The 21,107-nt window shown below is 45.3% G+C and overlaps 1 long non-coding RNA gene across 3 annotated transcripts in view; it reads right to left on the bottom strand.

Moving 5' to 3' along the window:
- Window positions 1-14,642, bottom strand: part of LOC107530333 (uncharacterized) — a 124,573-nt gene extending 109,931 nt beyond the window's left edge. For all 3 annotated transcript variants that reach the window (XR_015715292.1, XR_015715293.1, XR_001602511.2), the window contains exons 1-2: window positions 14,555-14,642; window positions 13,738-13,789 (exon numbers count right to left, since the gene is read on the bottom strand). This is a non-coding gene — a long non-coding RNA (uncharacterized LOC107530333). The remainder of the gene's footprint in view (window positions 1-13,737; window positions 13,790-14,554) is intronic.
- Between the last annotated feature and the right edge of the window lie 6,465 nt (window positions 14,643-21,107).

Here is a 21,107-nt window from a genome sequence, read left to right as displayed (position 1 = left end):
GAAAGGTGCTGATGTGCTCCAACAGACGAGAAAGGTCATTGCTAACAAGTATATTGCAGCCACGGAGTCAGGGTCGTGCTCCAGGCACATACTTGCAGAGTTGGGAGCCAATCCTTCATCTTAGAGATGGGGAAACTGAGGCACAGAGACTGGTCCACAGTTGCATAGTGAGTTGCAGGCACAGCTAGGACCAGGCTCTTGGAGCATCGTGTACCTCTCAAGTTAGGTGGGTGTTCACTTGTTAATAAATAATTTTGCTGTGTAAGAGATCATGAGGCTGTACCACATGGAGAAGTGGTTCCTTTTCACTGAGAAATGCCAGGAGATGAGGTCAAATTCAGAGGCTACAGCTGCAGATGAGCATCAGAACGTGGGCTCCATGGGGCCTGAGGAGAGGCCTCTGCTCTCACAGTGGATGCGAAGGGATTTTGTTTACAGGACTCATCTACCTTCCTACACATCCTCACACTCACCCTGGCCATCTGGCAAGCTCCTACTCACCCTTCATGACGCTCACAATTGCTGTCTTGTGCGGCTTCTCTGACCCTCCCTCCAGGCCAGTGGAGCCCATCACTTCTGCCTTGCATCACCACTGCTCTGTAGATGGATCCTCCTATATTAGGATGATTTGTGTGTCTATTTGTCTAGGTGGGAAATTCTGGCCAGGAGCCAGATCTTATTCTCCCGGGGGTCTCCAAGTCAGCCAGAGCCCAGCACAGAGCAGGTAGCTACTCAGAAAATGATAGGTGATAGATGGTTGGATGGATGGATAATGGAAGAACAGATGGAAGGATGGATGATGGACGGATGGATGATGGGTGGATAATGGATGGATGGATGGATGGATGGATGGATGGATGGATGGACAGATGGATAATGGGTGGATGATGGATGGATGGGTGGATGGATAATGAATGGATGGATGGATGGATGGATGATGAATGAATGGATGGATGGATGATGGATGGGTTGGATATGAGGTATCAAGTCTAGGGAGTGGGGTATCACTTTATATTCTAGAATATAAAGGAGACTTACATTTAAGAGCATCTGCTTCCAAGCCAAAGTAAAAAAAGGTAACTGCTTGAGTGGTGTGCTGGCATCGCCTACAGGCCCCCTCCTTCTGACTACCTCTTTCTCCTGGTTCCCAGGAAATGTGTTGGAACTCAGTGTTTTCAAGGTGCATTCTCAGATGCCTATACCAGAATCACCTGAAGAGTTCATTAAAATGCAGGTTCTGGGGCCCTGCCTCCAGAGATTCTCACTCAGTGAGTCTGGGGCAAGGCCTAGGAACCTGAATTTTTAATTCAGGACCACTCAAGTGATCCTGATGAGTAGGAATGTTGGCAATCACTCACTCAAGAGCAATGGCATATTGGGACATGCTGGAAATTGCCTTTGCTGACTGGCCCATCCAGGTAGGTTGAAGAACTGACCCCAAATCCCACAGATACTAAATGGCAGAAAGGACCTGTCCTCAGACACCTAGAAGCCCAGGGAAAAGGGGGACATCTAGTTCCCGTTGCCCTAAGCCCAGCATGAGAAGGCTAGCACACTCCCTGAAAAAATAGCCTCTCTTTGTCCACAAGCCACAGTGAGCAGGGCCTGCCTTGTGCTCCCAGTCCCCCTGCAACACCAAAGCGGCAGGGCTGAGTGTTTACCAAGGCGGAGAAATCAGCAGCTGTTTTCAGTGTCTGTTTCTACCTAAACACAGCTCTCACTCCCAAACACAGGCTCTGCCAGCAAATGTTACCAGACTTGGAACACTAGCCCCAGTTGTGCTCAGGCTGGAAAGGGCTCATGGATGATGACAGAACCAGATCATTCTGGACAGGGGATGGCTACCCTGGCAACCAAGGATGGGCAAGCAGCTTACCTGGTCCAGCTGGTGAGTTCCAAAAAGAGGAGAAAGGGCCCGATGCAATGCAAAAGAAAACATACAGCATCACCCAAAACCCCCCTTGGCCCTGTGGTATAACAGTCCCACAATGGCCCTTTTGTTGAGCACCTACTATGTGCCAGGTCCTGTGTTCGGTGCCTTCCTGTTTTGGTTCATCTGTTCAATAACCCCAGGAGACAGGTAATATCATTACGCCTGTTTCACATGTAAAATCCAGAAAGATAAAGTGACTTGCCTCAAACCCTAGCTGGTCAGACTAGATGCAGAGTCTGTACGTGAATCCAGGTTTTTCTTTTTTCAGGCTCCCTTGGTTCTGGCTGAGCTGCTCCCCACACACCCCAGGCTGCCTGGCCTCCCTGTCTCCCTCGATCCAGAATGTATTGCTCCTCCTTGCCAATGAGTATAATTCTTCTGGGTCCTTAGACCCAAGTCACAGGCTGCTTCTTCCTCAAAGCACTCCTGAATCCCATCTCCAGTTAGAAAAGTTTATCACTATGCTGCTGTAGCACGTGGCTTGGACTAGTGTCCAGCCCCATTTTCCTCTACTTTATAGTTGAATTTCATAACAATCCCCTAAATCTTAACCTCCAACCCTCCCACCACACCCTTGCCCACCACACCCAGAGAGCCTAATTCAGTCTCTGTTCCTCACCAGGCTTTCAGGCAGTCCCTTTGGTGCCCTGCATAGGTCTGGGACCCAAGTGTAAACTGAACATTAAATGAACTCCACCACTCTCCTCAGCCGGTGGCTGTTGGTCATTACTGAGAGCATAGGTATATCTGTCTAATGTAGAGCACTCAATCCTCAGCTGCAAGACCTAGATTGAGACTTAGTTCTAAAATCAATTCCGTGTGACCTTGGCTGAGTCACTGAGGTTCTGCCTGGAGAATGGGTGGGTGGATGAAATGATCTGTGTTCCAGGGCTCTGAAAGCACTTCCTGTGCACTGAGTGGGGCATCCTGTATCAGGCATTTGCATCTTTATCAAGGATCTAATCCATTGAACCCTCAGAGGGGCTGTGGGTGCCTGCCTGAGAGACACTGAGGCAAGCTTAGCTGCAGCAGGGGGTTCTGACTGTGAGTAAGAAGGGACAGTTTGGGTGGGCCAGCTGAAGGGGTCCAGAAATACCAGGAAAGTGGAGCCAACTAATGTGCAGTGGGGAGCAGCTGCTGCTCCCTCAGGGGATGGACCGCTCATCTGGCAGTGAGGGTAATGGAAAGAGAACCTAGCCCTGAGACACCACTTGGGAGCCTGTGTGCTGCAGGAAGCCTAATTGTCATAAGATGAGGTTCCAGGCCAGCATGAGTGGCAGTAGGACTGAGAAGGGAGAAGTTCTGGAAACACCTAGAAAAAAGAATCTCTTGAACTCAGTGACACCCACACGCATCAGGAAGGTAAAGATGGCCCTACAGTTAGATCTTGCGGTAGTGAGGCCTGAGGAGTGGTGGACAGATTCAGAGAAGCAGGCTGAGTGCCTGTCAGCCTGGCACTGAGGGGGGAGGGGTGGAGGAGGGACAGAGGGCAAAAGACCTGCATTCCAGGGTCTGTACTACTCCTTACCTTGGCAGGTCACAGGTCCACTCGGAGCCTACTTTGTCGTCAGTGAAATGGGGGGAGAATGCTGCTTTCCCATCCCGGATGCCGTGAGGTTTTCCTACACCCATGTTAGCACAGTGCCTGTGCGAGGTGAACCTCAAACACACTGACCATGGCTACAAGTTTGCAATCAATTTCTATTCCACAGTGTAATAATCACAGCAATCATTTATTGATCGCCTGCCATGTGCTAGGCACTGTGATGAGGAATCTGTTTATACTCATGATCTGACTTCTTCCTCACAAGATTCTACAAGCCCCTCTGCACTTCATGGACTGTAACACTGGAAACCAGAGAAACAGGCAACTTTCCCAAGACCTCACAGCTGGTAACTAACAGTCACCTCCAACAGCATTTAATAAACACTTAACAGATCCCGGACTCTGGCTGGAACACAAATGGGTGTAAAACCCGCCTGGGCCCTCAAGGCACCTGACGGTAAGTACCAGCCTACAGAGGAACAAGTCTCTTTGAGCTATTTCAATAGAATTTCATTTTCTCTGCTGTGAATGTTGATAGATGGAGCAAATATCTCCTGGCTTGACTCTGAGAGCTGGGCACTGGAAAGGATGTCAAGCCCTGAGACCATTGTTCAGGATCACCCACCGCACCCGCCCACCCGCCTTTCATCCAACTTTGCTGGGTGCTATTAGTCAGCTCCGAGCCATCAGCAGGAGCTGCAAAGCAGTTAATTACAGAAGTATAATCCCCTTTTTCACAAGGAGCTGATCTTCTAGGGTTGTGAGAAGATAAGATTTATGCCTCTTTCAATTCCTTTATTCTCTCATCAACATAGATTCATATTTCAGTTTCCCACATCGGAAACAAAAAGGAAACTCACTCAGCCCACTGCTGCCTGAGAGAGATAAATTAGGCAACACAAAGAGCTGGTCCTATAAACTCAGTCTCTTTCCCTTCCTTTCATGTTTGTGATTATAAACAGAGTCAAGGGCAGTTGAAATATATCCCTCTGCCTGCCTGCCTTGTCCTGCTCAGAGAGGAGGCACACATAGCAATAACAATCCGTGCGGTACCATGGAAAGAGGAACACAGGCCCCCCACGGTCCAGCGCCAGCCTGATGGGCAGAGCGGATAGAAAGACCTTTGTCTCCTGCCATTCTCTGGTCACAGAATTGTTTCAAAGGCCGCTGAGGGAAGCTGGATGCTGTGCCGCTGTGAATGCTTTCATTTTCCTGAGAGCAACACGTGTGATGCTATTTGCTCCAAAGAGAAAGCCTTTGGATTTGGCCGCTATGTTGCGTGACTGTGCCAGGGCCCCGGCTGGTTTCAGAAGTGTGTGGACATAGGTCACCAGCAGATCAGACCACAGAAAAGGCCAATTTTCACAGCCCTGAGGAGCTGATTCCAGGCTCTTTGGAGAGAAAAGGCCCGCTTATTGGGGAGAGCAGGCCTGTGAAATGACATTACCCTTCCGAAGAGGAACTGGGGCGGGTTGTTATGATTATCGTTGCTGCTATTCAACTGTTTTTGTTACTTTGGGGACTTCACTGGTGTTATTAACTGTCAAGACTTCTGCTGGCACATGAAGAACAAGGAGACCACAGGAATAAGCTGATCTGCCCGAGGAGCAAGTTGGTGGCAGAACTGGGAACGACTAAAGTTCTGCAGATAACAGTGGATCAGGCACTTAGCACAAAGGGCCAGGCACTGTGCTGAGCATCACCTTATGTCACCTTCTTAACCGCTAAGAAGTCAACATCATCAGGCTTTACAGGTTAGGGAACTGAGGATGAGAGGAGGTCAGGTACCTGCTGGAGGTCACGCAGTTAGTGGCCAACTCCCAGTGTCCCCACGCTGAACTGCCAGGCAATGCCACCTCCCCCAGGCACTCCTCTCAGGTGTCCTGACTCTCCGCAGAGGCTTTTCTGCAACTTCTGACTGGGGAAGGGAAAATGTAATTTTTGGAAGGCAATGAAGAAAGGGAGGAGAGGATGAGGAGCCACTGAGCACGGAGCCACATTGGCTGCTGTAATAAAATGTCACCCCACCAGATGCAGGACAAGGTCTTTAATGGACTTTGAGATTCAATTATCCCTTTGTATTTCCAGCAGACTCATCATGGACTGAATCACCTTTCACTGTAAACACACTCTAATCGGAAAGGTGGTAGCTGCTGAGCCATGGCTCTGCACAGACCCGCCGGAGGGAAGGGGGTTGGTAAAGCCAGGGGCTCCGGCTCCAGGGAGGCCTGGGGCCTGTCTCTCGGATTAGAAAGTGAGCTCTGAGGCTGAGGCTGCATCAGCCTTTTCCATTCTTCAGCTTTTAAAGGCTGTCCTCTCTGCTCCTGGCCACCCTCTCTCAAGCCCCTCGAGGAAGGATAGCAACTCCTGTCTGGATATTTCCAGTCATTTTTTCCAGAAGCTTTTCTCTTTTTTTTCTAGTTACAAAAGTAACACATGCTCATTGTAACATGTTATTCAACAGAGTCACCTAAAACAAAGGGGTCCTCAATCTTCTCTGATCCAATTCCACCTTCTGGAGTGAGCCAGTTACCAATAGTCTGATGTGTGTCTTTCCACATATTTCTCTTTTGGTTCATGCAGACATTAAAATTCCCCAAAACCCATTTGTGTGTGTTTTTTGCCTTTTTTACAAATATGGGATCAAACCATACATGCTTCTCGGTTCAGGTCAACACTGAGAGCTGGACTCACTGATTAGGAATTTTGCAGGCATGAGATTGTGTAGTGTGACTGCACCGTAACTCTCGAACCATCCTATGTCGCTTCACTCCTGGACATCATGATAGTATATCATGCCCAACCTCTCATATCTATGAAAGCCAAGGTTTCCCTCCATTTATAAACTATCTGTCTTTGACAAGGCCCTTTCCAGACAGCCTGGCCTTGGGGAGAGAACTTCTTACTCATACGGTATTCCCCACAGCAGTCCCTGCCAAGGTAGCCTTTGCCTTTTAGGCAGGACACAGGCAGACCTATAAAAGCAGATTTCAATGCCCTGAAATCTGGACTTCCTGTGGGCAATGAACAAAACATAAAGTATAACTAAATCCTTAAGACGTCACGAACAGGCATACAAAAGTACTGCACATCATCTAGGCATAAACCCAATACCTGCTAGAAAGACTTACAAAGACAATCCTTGAGCACACAAAAAGACATTGTTTACCAAAGAAAGGTTTTTATAACGCTGTTGCTGCATTTGTTAGAGAGGGATGAGGCCTGAAGTGGAGACAGGCTGCAGATTTCTGTGCTCATTTAAACTGAATGCTAAAACACTCAGGCTGAAATGTCTCAAAACTGGAAGTAAATTCTTCCAGGCAATCTGCTTTTCTAGAGTTCTTTTATGGAAGTCACATCCAAACAACTTTAGAAATCAAAATGAAATCTTACAGAATATATTAAGAGTTTGTATCCTTTAGAATTAGTTATTCTATTTCTAGGATTCTATCCTAAAGAAACAATCAGCCAAGCCAGCAAAGATACACATAAGAATGTTTACCCCAGCATAACTTATAATTTTGAAAAATAGGAAGTAGGCTAAATGATCTACAACCAGGATATGTAATACTACATGACTACTAAAAAAGATATTACCAAAATGTTGACTATTAAGGATAAATGCTCATGTTATGGTATTAATAAGAGATATAAAATTGTATATTAAAACTATGTAAAAATATCCATAGAAAACACTGGAAGGAAATGCATCGACAGTGGTTATCTCTGGGTGACAGAACCAAGTGTTAAGTTTCTTCTTCTCTTTTAACTTTTCTGTAATTTATAAGTTTTAAAATGAGCCTGTGTGAATTTTTGTAATGTTGTAAATTAGTCTTAAAACATCCACAAAAGATAGAACTGACTCTACTATTTTTAGGATCACGGGTTGGTGTGCATGAGAAGAGATGGGCATGGATAAGGCAAAGTTTGCTGGGTTGGGGAGTGACAGTGAAAACCCTTCACTCTTTGGCGTCTGTTTTTTAAAAATTGATTTTAGAGAGAGGAAGGGAGAGAGTGAAACATCGATGTGAGAAAGAAACATCGATCAGTTGACTCCTATGCATGCCCCCACCAGAAACCTGCAAACTTTTGGTGGACAGGACGATGCTCCAACCAACCGAGCGCCACCCAGCCAGGGCTCTTTGGCATCTTTAAGAGTGTGGGTCATATAATGTGATACCTTCTGCAGAACAAGCACACAAAAAACCTTAATAACATCAATAGATGACACTGAAAATTCACTCAACATTTAGTGTGTACCTTCTATGTGCCAGGCCCTTGGGGAAATGACCAACCTCACATTCTAGTTTATTAAAAACAAGACTATACTTTGCGTCCAGTCACATATGATTTGTAGCACTCACACTGATTACCTTGATTTTCCTTCTCCTGTTCCCAGAAAAGCAAACAAAGAGAAAAATGAACAAGTTGAGATGTGCAATGGGTGTCAAGGAAGAACATATTGGAAGTGCCCCCCGATCTACAGCTGACTCTGCAGGGAGTGTGTCTTCATTATGGGCAGCTCTGGGAAAAGACGCAGCCAGGCAATTCTCAGACTAAGGCCTGCAATTTCTCTGGTCTGTCCTGAAACTTCCTGAATGCTGGGTGCCCTCGGCAGGACCAGTAAACAGTTGCTAATCCACTCATTCACAGATTATGTATTGAATACCTACTATGAGTGGGTGCTATTCTAGAGGCTGGAAGTAATGCAGTGAATCAAAGTCCTCCCACCAATGCACTTACAGTGCAGGAATAGGTAACAAATAAAACATAAACTACTGTCAGCCAGGCCATGACCGCTGTGATGGGAAAAGTAAGTAAACAGACTAAGGGAACAGACATGACAAAAGGCTTTCCCAGATAGAGTATTAAGAAAAGTCCTCCCTAAGGAAGTAGCATATAAGCAGAGGCATGAATATGGAGGAGCGTTCTACAATTGAGTGACGTGAATATCTAGAGCAGTGTTCTGTGTTAAAAGAACAAGTGCAAAGGCCCTGAGGCAGGAATGCTGCAAAACTAATCTGACTGGAGCACTGTGAGCAAGAAGGGCAGTGGGTGGAAACTGAAGTCAGGGCTGTAGCCAGGAGCTAGGTCACGTAGGACATGGGAAGAACTTCAGGTTTTATTTTAAGAGTAATAAGAGGCCACTGTTTTTGAGATGGGGAATAAAGTAACCTAAAAAGATTACTCTAGCTACAATATAAATAAGAATTTGGGTGAGGAAGCTGTTGCAGAAACCCAGTGTAAGATGATGGTGGAGATGGTGACAGCAGTAGGATTCAAGACATTATTTTGAAGGTAGACGTCACAGGATTTGGGAATAGATTAAATGTGAGGCAAGTGCAAAAAAAAGTGTCAAGGAAAATTCCTGGGTCTTTGGCTTGAGAAACTGAGTAAATGGTGGTGCTGTTTAATGACATGGGGACCACTGGGAAAGGAGTGGGTGCTTGGTTTTGTTTTAAGGGAACATAGCGGATGCTGTGGCACCAGCCCTCACCCCTCAGGCCTTACCACGGCAGTGCACACTGGTCGACTCCACCTGCCAGCATTTGCATCTCTTTATCTGAGGTCTTCCTCCCAAGCTGCAGACACCACTCTGCGTGCCCAGCACACCTTAGGGAAGCAGTCCTCAATCACTGATGCTCAGAAGGTGGCGTACCAATATCCCAGCTCCCTCGGGGGGGGGGGGGGGGGTGCTCTCCACCACTGCTCCACAGGTCCGCCAGTGGGATTAAGCTCCAGCCCCACAGTAGCAGCCAGCTGGAAAACACATCCTTACTGGCCTTTCCCCCTTTCTAGCTTATTCTCCCCAATTCCCTACTACTGGTTCCTGCACCTTCCAAATAAATCACCTACACTTCAATCCTAGACTCTGGGTCTAGCTGGGGGAGTCCAAACGGAGACCGGGAAGACAGTATCTCCCCCACCCCACCCCCTTCATTCTGCTAGTCTCACCTGGTTATTCTCTCTCACTGTCGCTATCAGAAGACAGTCAAGATCATCATCACTCAACATCGGTCACACAGGCAGGGACAAAATGGAGTAATTTTAATAAACCAGGCTGCCCACTGATCTCCCCATCCTGATCCCTGGGCTAGCTAATAATTGGTCTGTCTTTCCCAACCACTGAATGCAGCTGTCACATTTCAAAACCAACACAGAAGAGAAAGAACAATGATCCGAGAGCATCTAGGGCGATGTCAACATGGACGAGGCAGGAGAATGACGGACCTTTCCTGTCTCCTCCTTCACTGGACAGTTCAGCAAATGCCCTGCGACACGAAGGCCACAGACTATTAGCAGTAGTATCAGATGCTGTTTATGGAGCACTGACTCTGAGGAGGAACTAAATTCTCTCATCACAAGCTGGGGGCAGGGAGACCTGACGTGCCCTATGCCTTATCTCTCAGGGAAACACACTTGTTCGTACAGCAGCATTTTATGTCACAAATGATTCAGAATCATCACTTTCCACTTTCCTTCTGTTGACACTGACTGTGTTGGGGAAGGTGGTTAACAAAGCAAAAGCTACACAATGATCCTTTGATCTGAGGGGGAAAAAACCAATAACCACTTGCTATAAATGCACTGCTGTCAGTGCCCATCAGGCACGATGCAAACACTGTCAGCCTCTCCACAAATGAGAAATAACGGCACAGTCCCATCAGTGCTGAGGATGCTGAAAAGTATTTAGAGTATGAACTGAGATCACAGATGGAGAACCTAATACAATGCCTGGGAAACTGTAGACACTCAAAAAATGTTAGCCCTTAATGATAAACATTTGTGAATGAACTCATGGATAAAAGGAACTCCATTCAATTAACAATGTACACGCCCTCCCTCTGTAATATAAACACACTATATCACATTTTCCTCTATGGGTATCGGTGTAGCCACTGATCTGTTATAGTGGCAAAGGTTTCTACCAGCTCGGACTTTGTGCAGCATAATCCCAGCAGCTGTGGTCTGTTCTCGGGATGTACACAGGACAAAACACCCTGCCTGCCCCCGCTGCCATCCCAATGTACACACAGAAGGAAAATCTGCTTACAAATAACGTGGAGGGAGTCTCACAGCCTCTTTCCCAAATATACAATAATTACCAATGGAATTCTCCACTTTATAGTAAAAAATCTGACAGACAGCACCTTCACCAGAGATCAAGGTCAACATTACCAGTGATAAGACACTTTGGAATTATGTGCCCCTGATATGGTACACTGAGGAGGACACATCCCTTCTGCGGTTTTCTTAGAGAAACTTCAAGATCCCAGTCTAATCTTGAGAAAACATGAGACAAATCCACATCAAGGGACAGTCTACAAATAACTGAGCAGCACTCTTCAGAAGTTTCAAGGTCAAGAAAGACAAGGAAATAGTGAGGAACTGGCACAGATTGGAGGAGTCTAAGGAGACATGAAAACTAGATGCAATGTGGGACCCTGAATTGGATCTGAATAAAGCTTGCCATTTGTTTGTTTTTTAAATGTTGAGGGCAGCCTCAAAGGGAAACAGGTGAAGGCTAATCCCAGGAATTGGACTGATCAGTTGGAGGTGAGAGAGATTTAGGAAAGGACTGAAGTTCAAGTTCCATTTCTTTCACATCTGAGCACCAATGGTACACTTTCTCTCCTTCACCACAATCCCCTCAAATCCAATCTGGAATAACAAATAAATCTGGGCTACTTCAGTAAAGTCTCACAGCAGCAAAATTTGCTTTTGACATTTTCATCAGTCATCGATACAAATATTAGATGGCATAACATGGTAAAGTGTTTTTTAGACTAAATATGTCACTTAAGTGGAATTGCCGAATGGGGATGTAGCCTTAGGTTCAAGGTAGTCTAAAAGGTAAGCCCCTTGCTCCTCAGAGAGGAGACCCCACATGCCCAATTTCAGTTAAGTTTGAGTTTTAAAGTTACACAACAGTCCAAGTAAGGCTTTCACTTTATATTGGAGGGAAGCTGGGGCCCAGGGAGGGGGAGTTGCTGATTCACCCTATGGGGTGACTTCACCGTGCAGGAGGTCATGCTGCCTTCTCCAAGCTGCCAGTATTTACTACACCTTCCTGTCCTGACCAAGGAGGCCAGCCGGCAAGTGTTACAAGCAGCAGGCACATGGGTCCCACCTCCACCTTGAATTAGACTCTTTTGACGCTAAAGCTTATGCATCTCTGCCAGGAAAATATGCTGTAAGACTCAGGTACAGAGCAAATGTTGAGACCCACTATGCTTTAGGCCACACTGCATGAGCGTGCGTGTGCAGGCCCACGCTTGTGCAAGTTTTAGGATTTCTAGAACGTATCTGTAGAGTTGTACTGTCTCCTTTCCATTTCCTCCACTGTCTTCCTGCCCCCGCCCCAGATTCCTCTTGCTTCTTTCCATTTTGGGTCCTTGTCTCATGTTTTAGGGTCCACTCTCTGTGGTACTTGGTCCCCTGATCTTTCCCAGCCTTCCTGTTTTGGTGTACCTGAGATGAGATGGTCATTGAGTAGGTGCCAAAAGAATCCACTCATTCATGTGCTTATCCATTCATGCATTCGAGACAATTTGGGGCCCTCGGAATATAGTAACTCACAGGAAAGACAAGATCTTTCCTTTCACAGATTATATATCAGTAGGGAGAGACAGTCAATAAACAAAGAAATAAAGATACAAGGAAATATCAATAGTGAGGAAGGTTGTGACAAAGCTGAAGCAGGATGATGTGACAGGGAATAACAGGGGGCTACTTCAGTTTGGGTGGTGAAGGAAGGGCCTATTTGAGGACGAAGCATTTAAGTTTAGACCCAAACGAGAGATCCAGCTCCACAAACACCTGAGAGAATAGGTTTCCAGGCCAAGGGAGTAACTAGTGCAAGGGCCCTAAGGCAGGTCGAATCTTGGCAGACTGAAGACAGTGTGGTAGGTCATACTGAGTGGAGGGGCAGAGAGGGGTCCCAGATAAATCCAGATCATGTTGGGTATTGTAGAGCTCAGTAAGTGGGGAGAAAATCAGGGTTCTAGATAGAGGACTTACAGAATCTGACTTATGTTTTAAGCAAATATTTTGGCTGTTGTATGGAGAACAGACCAGGGGTGGTGGAAATGGGTCATAAGATTAGAAGCAGGGAGAACAGATTAAGAGGGGTTGCAATTAATCAGGTAAAAAATGATGGGGCCTGGGTTGGGGTGGTAGAGATGAGAACAGTAGGTGGGTTTTGGATATGTTTTAGAAGAAAAGCTAATAGAGCTTGTTTATGGACAAGCTGTGGGGAATGAGAGAAAGAGGGAATCAAGACTGCTCCTGGGTTTCTGCCTTGAGAACACTGATGTGTGGTGGTGCTACTGGGTGAAATAAGGAAACCTGGGAGAGGAAGAGGTTGGGGGCAGGGAATGGAGAGCTGTATTTTAGACATGTAAGTTTGAGATATTTATTAAAGCACTGACTGAAGCCCCAATCTCATTCTTTATATGCATCACCAGATAAAGGACTATGAGATTCCAGACACTGACTTACTTTTCTTTTTGTTTTTAAATCCTCACCCAAGGATATGTTGGGGGGAACAGGCAAACATCGATTGGCTGCCTCCTGGGATCAAACCTGCAACCCAGGTATGTGCTCTGACCAGGAACTGAAACCGAAACCTTTTGGTGCATGAGACAAGGCTCCAACCAAGCCACCCAGCCAAGGCAACATTGCCTTCCTTTTCAATTACTTATTAAGCAAGAATAAAGAGAAAAATAACTGAATAAAATACTCAGTCTTTTGAAAAACACTTCAGAGGTTTGGTAGTTCACCCACATCCTTCCTGGGCAGGCATAAGTAGCCAATTAATCATCGTGTTACACAAAGCAATTGTTCAGGGTGCAAGCAAAATTAAAAATTAAAAATTTAAGGATTTTCATCTTAATCTCTATTCCCCTTTAGCTTTAATCAATGCTCACAAATACAATTTAGCAGAACTTTTCATTTAGATAAATGACTGAGTAGATTACCTAATTAGTCTGTTTATTATGAACCAATTGATAACTAAAATCATATGCTAATTACTAAAATCCACACACTAACTTTTAAAGCATTTTATTAGCACAAAAACTATATTCCTGTTACCAAATAAAAAGTCTTTCCTGTTACACTCACCAATTGTTCAAACCTGTTTCTCTCAGCTTTCAAAAGTCAAATTGCAGTGGGCTGTGTAGTTAAACAATACACTTGAGAAATGTCTGCCCACCCTTGCCTTGCCTTATAACACAAGCAGTATTAAGAGTTGTACCAATAAGAAGATTCCACGAATTTCTTAGCAACCTGGGGGCTTCTGCTGCATCCTGGAAAAAAAATAAAAAATCATCAGGCCAGATTTTTAAAACAACTAAGCAAAAACGAATGTGGGGGTGTGAGGACTGGTTTGAGGAAAGCTGAACTTTTCAGCCTGTTCCAATGCCAAGGTGGCTGCTCACTAGGTCTGTGAGTCATTTGGTGACCATCTTTTTTATTATCTACAGCTAAATTTCTGCTTTCAAGTCCCACAGCACCTCTTAGGATGCCCAAATCCTTACATTCCTTCAAGTAAAAGAGATCTTCATTTAAAAAATAAAAGTCAATAGCTCTGGACTCCTATAGCCTTTTCAGCCCCGTAAACAGTGCTATCTCCACTTGGGTTCTCACCGCTATTTCAATAAAACGGTGAGAACAGTGAAGGATGGCGCCCGCCATCAATGAAACCACTGAAGACCCCGTTTCATGCTGGATATGGCCTCAGAATCAGGAGGAAACGCGGCCAGAAGGCCCAGGTAGGCGGTGGCTGGGCGCATTTACTGAATAAACCTTAACGGAAATGGTTTTCAGGCTGCGGAGGCCTGTGCACACACACATCTCATGGCGATGAAGTTCTGGCTACTAAGATCATCGTTTCTGCCCACACACTGCATCTGCCACTTCCAACAGCCTAACAAGAACCAGCTGTGGGGAGGGTTTTCAACACAAACTTACTTGGCCTGCCTCCCAGCCAGCTCCCAACCTCTCCCTCCCTGTCCTCCCTCCCCTCAGACACCCTCACATCCGTAGGCCCTTCCCCTCGGTCCCCTTCTCACCGACAAGCCGCTGCGGGTCGAGACTCCGAGCTGCTCGTTCAGGCTGCGCTGGGAGCAGAGGGAAGAAAAAGAAACAGAAAAGGACCAGGCACCCTTCACGTTCTTAGCTTCCAAGGAGCTCCAGGGCAACCGGAGAGGAAGTGACCCTGCTTTGCACCGGAAGCGGAAGTCGGATGCGGGTCCAGGTCGCCGCCATGTTGTGTGTGGCGGATAAGGATTGCAGCCCTGAGACTGAGCTCGCGCTGCACAGCGGAGGAGGCAAATGATCCCGCTTTCTCTGTCTTCTCTCGTCCCGTCTTTCTAACCGGTATTTCCTGACCTCACTAGGTGTCCGGTACCGTGCTGCGCGTCAGAACCCATTGACCAAGGCTCACAGGCGCTTTCCCCCGACATTCAAACCCCCTAGCAGGGGACACTGAAGGAGTAACCATGCGGTGCCCCTGTGGTTTGAAGCACCGAGGCCCACAAAGCACGTGGGCCCAGTTGGTTTGGGGGCATCTTCGCATGCTCATTCGACTTCGGTTATTTGGGCTATTGGGAGCGGTATGGTGAATGGCAAGAGATCATTGGGAGTGACTGAGTGCGTGGAATGTGCAGTGTTGGTTGACTGACAGGTTTGGGCTGATCGCTGGATGAGTGTTGGGGTACCACATACTGGAAGGGACCACAGGAGGAGGAACAGATTGGTAGGGATTTTTGTGTTTAGACACGTGAGTCTGTGTGACCCTCTAGTTGAGAAGCTCAGCAAGGATGTGCCTGTTTGGACTTATTAGGTGAGAGGCCTGAGCTGGAAGTGCAGTCTTAGATTTGTTACCAGGGGTTTGCCACTAGTTTTATTTACTTGCTGCAAGCACAGGAGACTCAGGATTCATATCCAAAGCTCTGTCTCCCCCAAGGGAGGCTTAGCCTTTGCTTATATACACTGCACGTTGATTTCTTCTTTGCAGTTGGCTACATTTATCCCCCTTGAATTCCTACCAGCTCATCTTGTTTACAGCTGCATCTGCCAAAAACTATGCTACATTTTAACATTTAGCAAGAATGTTAAATGGAAAAAGAAATGGAAAACAACTTTAAGACCCTTGTCCTATCTAACAGACTTATTCATGGGGATGGAAATGGAGCAGAAGCATGGAAAAGATTGCCTGGAGGGGAGAATGTCACTTGGGACAGAGACTCAGGATGACCTCAGGAGCTTCTCTACTTAAAGCAGAGAAAGAAGAGCAGGTCAACTTAGGAGAAAAACCAGGAGAAGATGGTATTTCAGGAGGCAAAGGAAAGGTGTTTTAAGGAAGGGTAATCAACTGGATCAGTTTTCCTGAGATATTAGTGAGATGGGCTGAGAAATGGCGTGACTAACCAGGCATTGCCATTAGCTAGAACAGCTTCATTGGCAAGGTGGAAGGAGGCCAGCTTGGGCTGATGTAAGAAAGTGTGAGGGTGATGATGAGAAAACGGAGACAAATGAGCATGCACAGGCCTCCCCAGAAGTTGCCTGTGAAGAAAAGAGAAGGATACTGGAAGGAGGATGTTAACAGTTCAAACTTATTATTTTTTAAGAGTGGAGAGACATAAGCTTGTTTAAATATTGATGAGGAGGAGCCAGGGATTTGGGGTATTCATCAACCCATAATCAAATTAACCCATGCCCAAGAGTAGTTTATGAGAACAAGTCTTAAGAAGACAGGACAGGAGGAGAGGGTACTCGGAGCACAGGTGGAGGGGCTGACCTCAGGTAGTAACCCTGGGAAAGGAAGATGGATGGGGGTAGGTAGATTTGTAGCATCTGTGCTATTGAGCAGGTTGTGCATTTCACAAATCCAGATGGTGCAACTCACTGCAGTATCACCCTAATTTTGAACAGTCATCAGGACTATTTCCTGGAATATGGCAGTAAAGAGCCTTGAGGGGTGGGTACTTCTTTCTAATTCACACCAAGTGGCCCTAGCAGACATGAATAGTAGAGTAGAATTTGGGTGCTGGAAGTCGAGGCACTTCCTGTCCCATGGTTTATATTCTGCCTGGGAAAGGGAGGTCAGTTTATTGAAGGAAAGAAATAGAGCCTCTGAGAGGCTTGTGGACACAGGAGGAGGCATGCATAGTTGTTGCATTTGGGGAAAAGGCAAAGAACAAGCAGATTTCAGCCATGTAGATCCCAGACAAGTGAGGTCTGTATGGGAAGTGGATGGAATCACCAGTATTGACGTTATCTCATTTCACTGAGACATTTCTAGCAAACAGGTAGCTTTTTGCCTCTGGTCTAGTTTCTTGGCAGACAGATTGACATGTCTAAACCTCACTGACCATCTTGTCTCCCACTGCAAACTTGTTTTCCATTCCTTTTGAAGGGCATTGGGATGCTGCCCCTATTTCACAGGGAAATGTTTTTTTGTGTGAGAAAGTGGAAACAGAGGCCAGCTTTTAAAAACACATCAGGCATTTTGCTTCCAAAAAGATAGAGTAGATGTACTTTCCTCTTTTTCTCCCACAAAGTACAACTAAAAACCCTGGACATTAACATACAAAACAAACATAAGACTGAAAGGTGGAGAGAAGACACAATGACTAGGAATGTTGAGACCCAGAGAGCAGCAGGGTGGCACATTACCTGGGTTTTCTTTTTCATCATATATCCCAGACTTGGAGGCGAAGAGGCCAGTGACCCAGAAATGCTAAGGGATACAGACCCCTCAAAAAAGAGTGCATACTATATGATTCCAATTACGTAAAGTTCTCGAAAACTCTAAATGATAGTGACAGAAATCAGATTAGTGATCATCTGGGAATGAGAGGTGGGAAAGGCAGGATGGAGAGATTATAAAGGGCCATGAGGAATCTTTTAGGGGTGATGAGTATATTAATGATCTTGATTGTGGTGATGGTTTCATCTGGGCATACATGTCAAAACTTAACAAGTTGTACATTTCTAAATGTTTGGTTTATTATAGGTCACGTAAATAAAGCTTAAAAAATGAACCCACTGCTGAGCTTTATCCAGTCTTAATCTTTGACATATGTATTTGTTGCAGATTTTCCGCCTCACCTGTACACCTCTCAAACCTATCTCCCTCCATTTCCCAGATGTACGTATAGTCACGCACCACGTAACAATGTTTTGGTCAATGACAGACCACACCTACTACAATGGTATTCCATCTAGCCTAAGTGTGTAGTAGGCTATACCATCTAGGTTTGCGATGTTTGTGTAATGACTAAATTACGCATGTCTCAAACAGAAAGTAGCATGACTATTAGGAAGTTGAATTTGATGTTTATCATTCTCATGCATATTTTACTATGTAAGTCTTTATAAACATAAAACCTTGTTTTGCATCACTCCACATTTTCCATAAATGGAGAGTATCATCCTATAACTTGCTTTCTTTGTCCAACATGTATTTATGAATCAATTATTTAACAAAATGTTGGCACAAGTATTATTATGACCATTTTACAGTTGGAGAAACTGAGGTTCACCATGATGAGGTTAAGTTACCTAAGATGAGTGATACCAGGATTGAACCAGGTATGACCTAAGTCAAAGTAAGAGATTCTAAAAGTGACCACAGGTCCTCTGAAGGGCAGGGAGCTTTCCCTGGGGCTCCCTTGGTTGTGCTTCCTGGTGCTGCCTTGAGAGGCGCCCTTCTAGGCTATTTGCTCTTCTGGACCTCCATGGTTGCCTGGCACTCAGGTTGGGCCAGGCCTATCCTTGCCATATCCAGCTATGCCTGTGCCAGAGTCAAAGCCCAGCCCCTGCACCTGCCTTGCTCCTTTGACTTGGTTCTCCCTGTCCTAACAAACCCCGTCTCTCCTTGTCCTGGTAGGGGTTCTTAACCTCTGTTGAGCCAGGGACCCCTTTGGCACTCTGGTGAAACCTCTGGGCACTGCAGAATGATACTTTTAAATGCTTTTGCTGCATGAGATTACAGTTACATTGAAATACTATTATCAAAATAATGTTTTAAATCATGAGAGTAATACGTATGCTTCCTTATTAATGCCTTACATAACAAGTTCTAGCAGAGGATTTAATAACCAATTTTGAAGGAATATGAGCATAGACTTTATTTCAACATATCTGCAATAACTACAATATGATATGAAATATCTAATTTCTTTTCATGACAATAGGGACTGATAATATTATTATGGTTTCTTGCTACTTTCCAAACTGAAAAACTAAATTTCAGAAGTAAATGAACATATATACCTTATTCCCCATCCAAGTCCACAGACCCCCTGAATCCTTACCATGAACATTTTAGGGGTCTGGACCCCAGGATAAAAGTCCTTGGATTTGCATCTCACCAGAGGGCAGAACCATGAAGTGGAGGAGCTGGGAAGCAGCTGATTTTGCAGGCACAGAAAAAGCTGATCCCAAGGCCTTGAGTTTTATGTTAAAGATAATCATGTTTCCATTTCCCTGATCAAGAGCTACAGCAGAGCCTCATGCACTGCTTAAGGTACCGAGGAACTTCAAAAACAGGTACCTGACAAGAATAACTTAACTCTTAGATACAGGGCAGAGCACAATATCAAAGCCCTGAGCAAAGCTTTGCAAATTTCCTATTGTCAGTGATCTAGTCTAATTCTGTGGCACATTTGTTACAAACACATTTTTTCCAGAGACAATTATTTTACGGCTTAATGTGAAAGGAACCCCCCAGCAGACTACCCCCTGCTTTCATGAAAGCCTCTGGCAGGGCCCCTCTGGTTCCTGGCCTCAAAGAAGGCCCTGCAGTTTCCCAGGAGCCCATGGGGTTTGCTTTAACCAGATCACCACTGTGCTTTGTCATTTGTGAAGCTCACCGTGTTTGCAGTCCTGCTCTCTCAGTCTCCCTGTGGCTCAATTAACCGCTGACAATTCCTTCCAGCGCGGCAGGGCCCCAGGCCCTCTTCTCTCTGCCTCGTTATTTTATATACTTGGAAATGCTCCCTTTTTAAGTTACAGATCAATTTTATTGGTGCAAGAGGGAAGCATACTTGCTCTTGATAGGAAAATTAGAAAATACAGATAAGAAAAAAAGGCCTCTAACGGTTCTACCAAATTGTACCCCATCAGCAGTATGTGAGAATTCAGCTCCATGCCTTTGTCAGCATTTGGTATTTGTCACTTTCATTATAGCCACTACCATTAAATTTGCACTGCATGTGTTTATTGGTACTCTGGACATCCTCTTTTTAAACCCTCACAGGAGGGCGTGTTTTAAATGATTCTAGAGAGAGAGGAAGGGGAAGGGAGGGAGGGAGGGACGGAGGGGAGGGGAGGGGGAGAAAGAAAGATTGGTTGCCTCCCATAAGCCCCCCGACCTGGGATCAAACCAGCAACTTGCATATGTGCCCTGTCTGGGACTCTAACCCAAGACCCTTCAGTGCACAGGGTAGTGCTCCAACCAACAGCCACCCCGCCAGGGCTGACGTCTTCTTTTTAAAATGCCTGTTCAAATCTTTGACACATTTCTTTATTGAACTGTATTCCTACTTCTTATTGACTTGCAGCAATTTGTTATAAATCCTGGATAGATAATACTATATATAATACTCCTTTGTCAGGTATATAATTTGCAAATATCTTTTCCAAATCTGTGGTTTGCCTTTCACTCTCTTTACAGTGTCTTTTAATGAACAAAAGATCTTAATGGAAATAAAGTCCAATTTGGGTTTTTTCTTTGTGGTTGGTGCTACTGTTAAGATTTTTTAAGGAAGAATTTGGGCAGCCTCTCTGAAGTTAATATGCATTGTTCTGCTTGGCCTGTCCTGTAGGCCTAGTGTACACAGAAGAGGCCTGCGTGTTGCTAGAAAGCACAACGAATACAGCAGCATTTTCTGATAAAAATATAATGCAGGTCACATGGGTAATTTAAATTTTCCTAGTAGCCGTGTTTTAGTAAAAATAGTGAAATTAACTTTGTTTGGTGGTATATTTTATTTAATCCAATATATATTCTGGAACTCAGGTCATTTCAATATTTGAAATTTTTCCTTGTTTTAGTTTTTCAGTTTACGTTTTAGCCACACTAGCCGCATTACAAGTGCTTAGTGGCCGTATCTGTCTGGCGCTATCATAGCGGACAGTATAGTGAGCTCTGGAGGCAAGTGACCAAGGTTCCAATGTGACTCTGTCACTTAATAACAAGACCTAACATCTATGGACCACTTCTTCCATACCAGGCTCTGTTCATAAGAACTGAAGATACTGAGTACTTTAGGCACACCAGGGGACTGTACATGGATTATCTCACTTAATCCTTCCCAAACTTCATGAAGGTAAGATTCTTACCACCTGTGATGGTTAATTTTATGTGTGACTTGGCCAGGCTATAATGTCCAGTTGCTTGGTCAAGTGCCAGCATAGATGTCGCTGGGAAGGTATTTTTTAGAGATGGTTAACATAAGTCAGTAGACTGATTAAAACAGATTACCCTCCATAATGTGGATGGTCTTCATCTAATCAGGTGAAGGTCTTAAGAGAAAAGACTGAGATCCCCAAAGAAGAAGGACTTTCTGTCTCCAGACTGCCTTTTGACTCAAGACTGAAATATCGACCCCCATT

This window comes from Miniopterus natalensis, chromosome 11, assembly GCF_054644295.1.
Source record: "Miniopterus natalensis isolate mMinNat1 chromosome 11, mMinNat1.hap1, whole genome shotgun sequence".
Taxonomy (NCBI): Eukaryota; Metazoa; Chordata; class Mammalia; order Chiroptera; family Miniopteridae; genus Miniopterus; species Miniopterus natalensis.
Note: the sequence above shows the minus strand (reverse complement) of the source record. Positions and strands in the feature narration are given on the sequence as shown.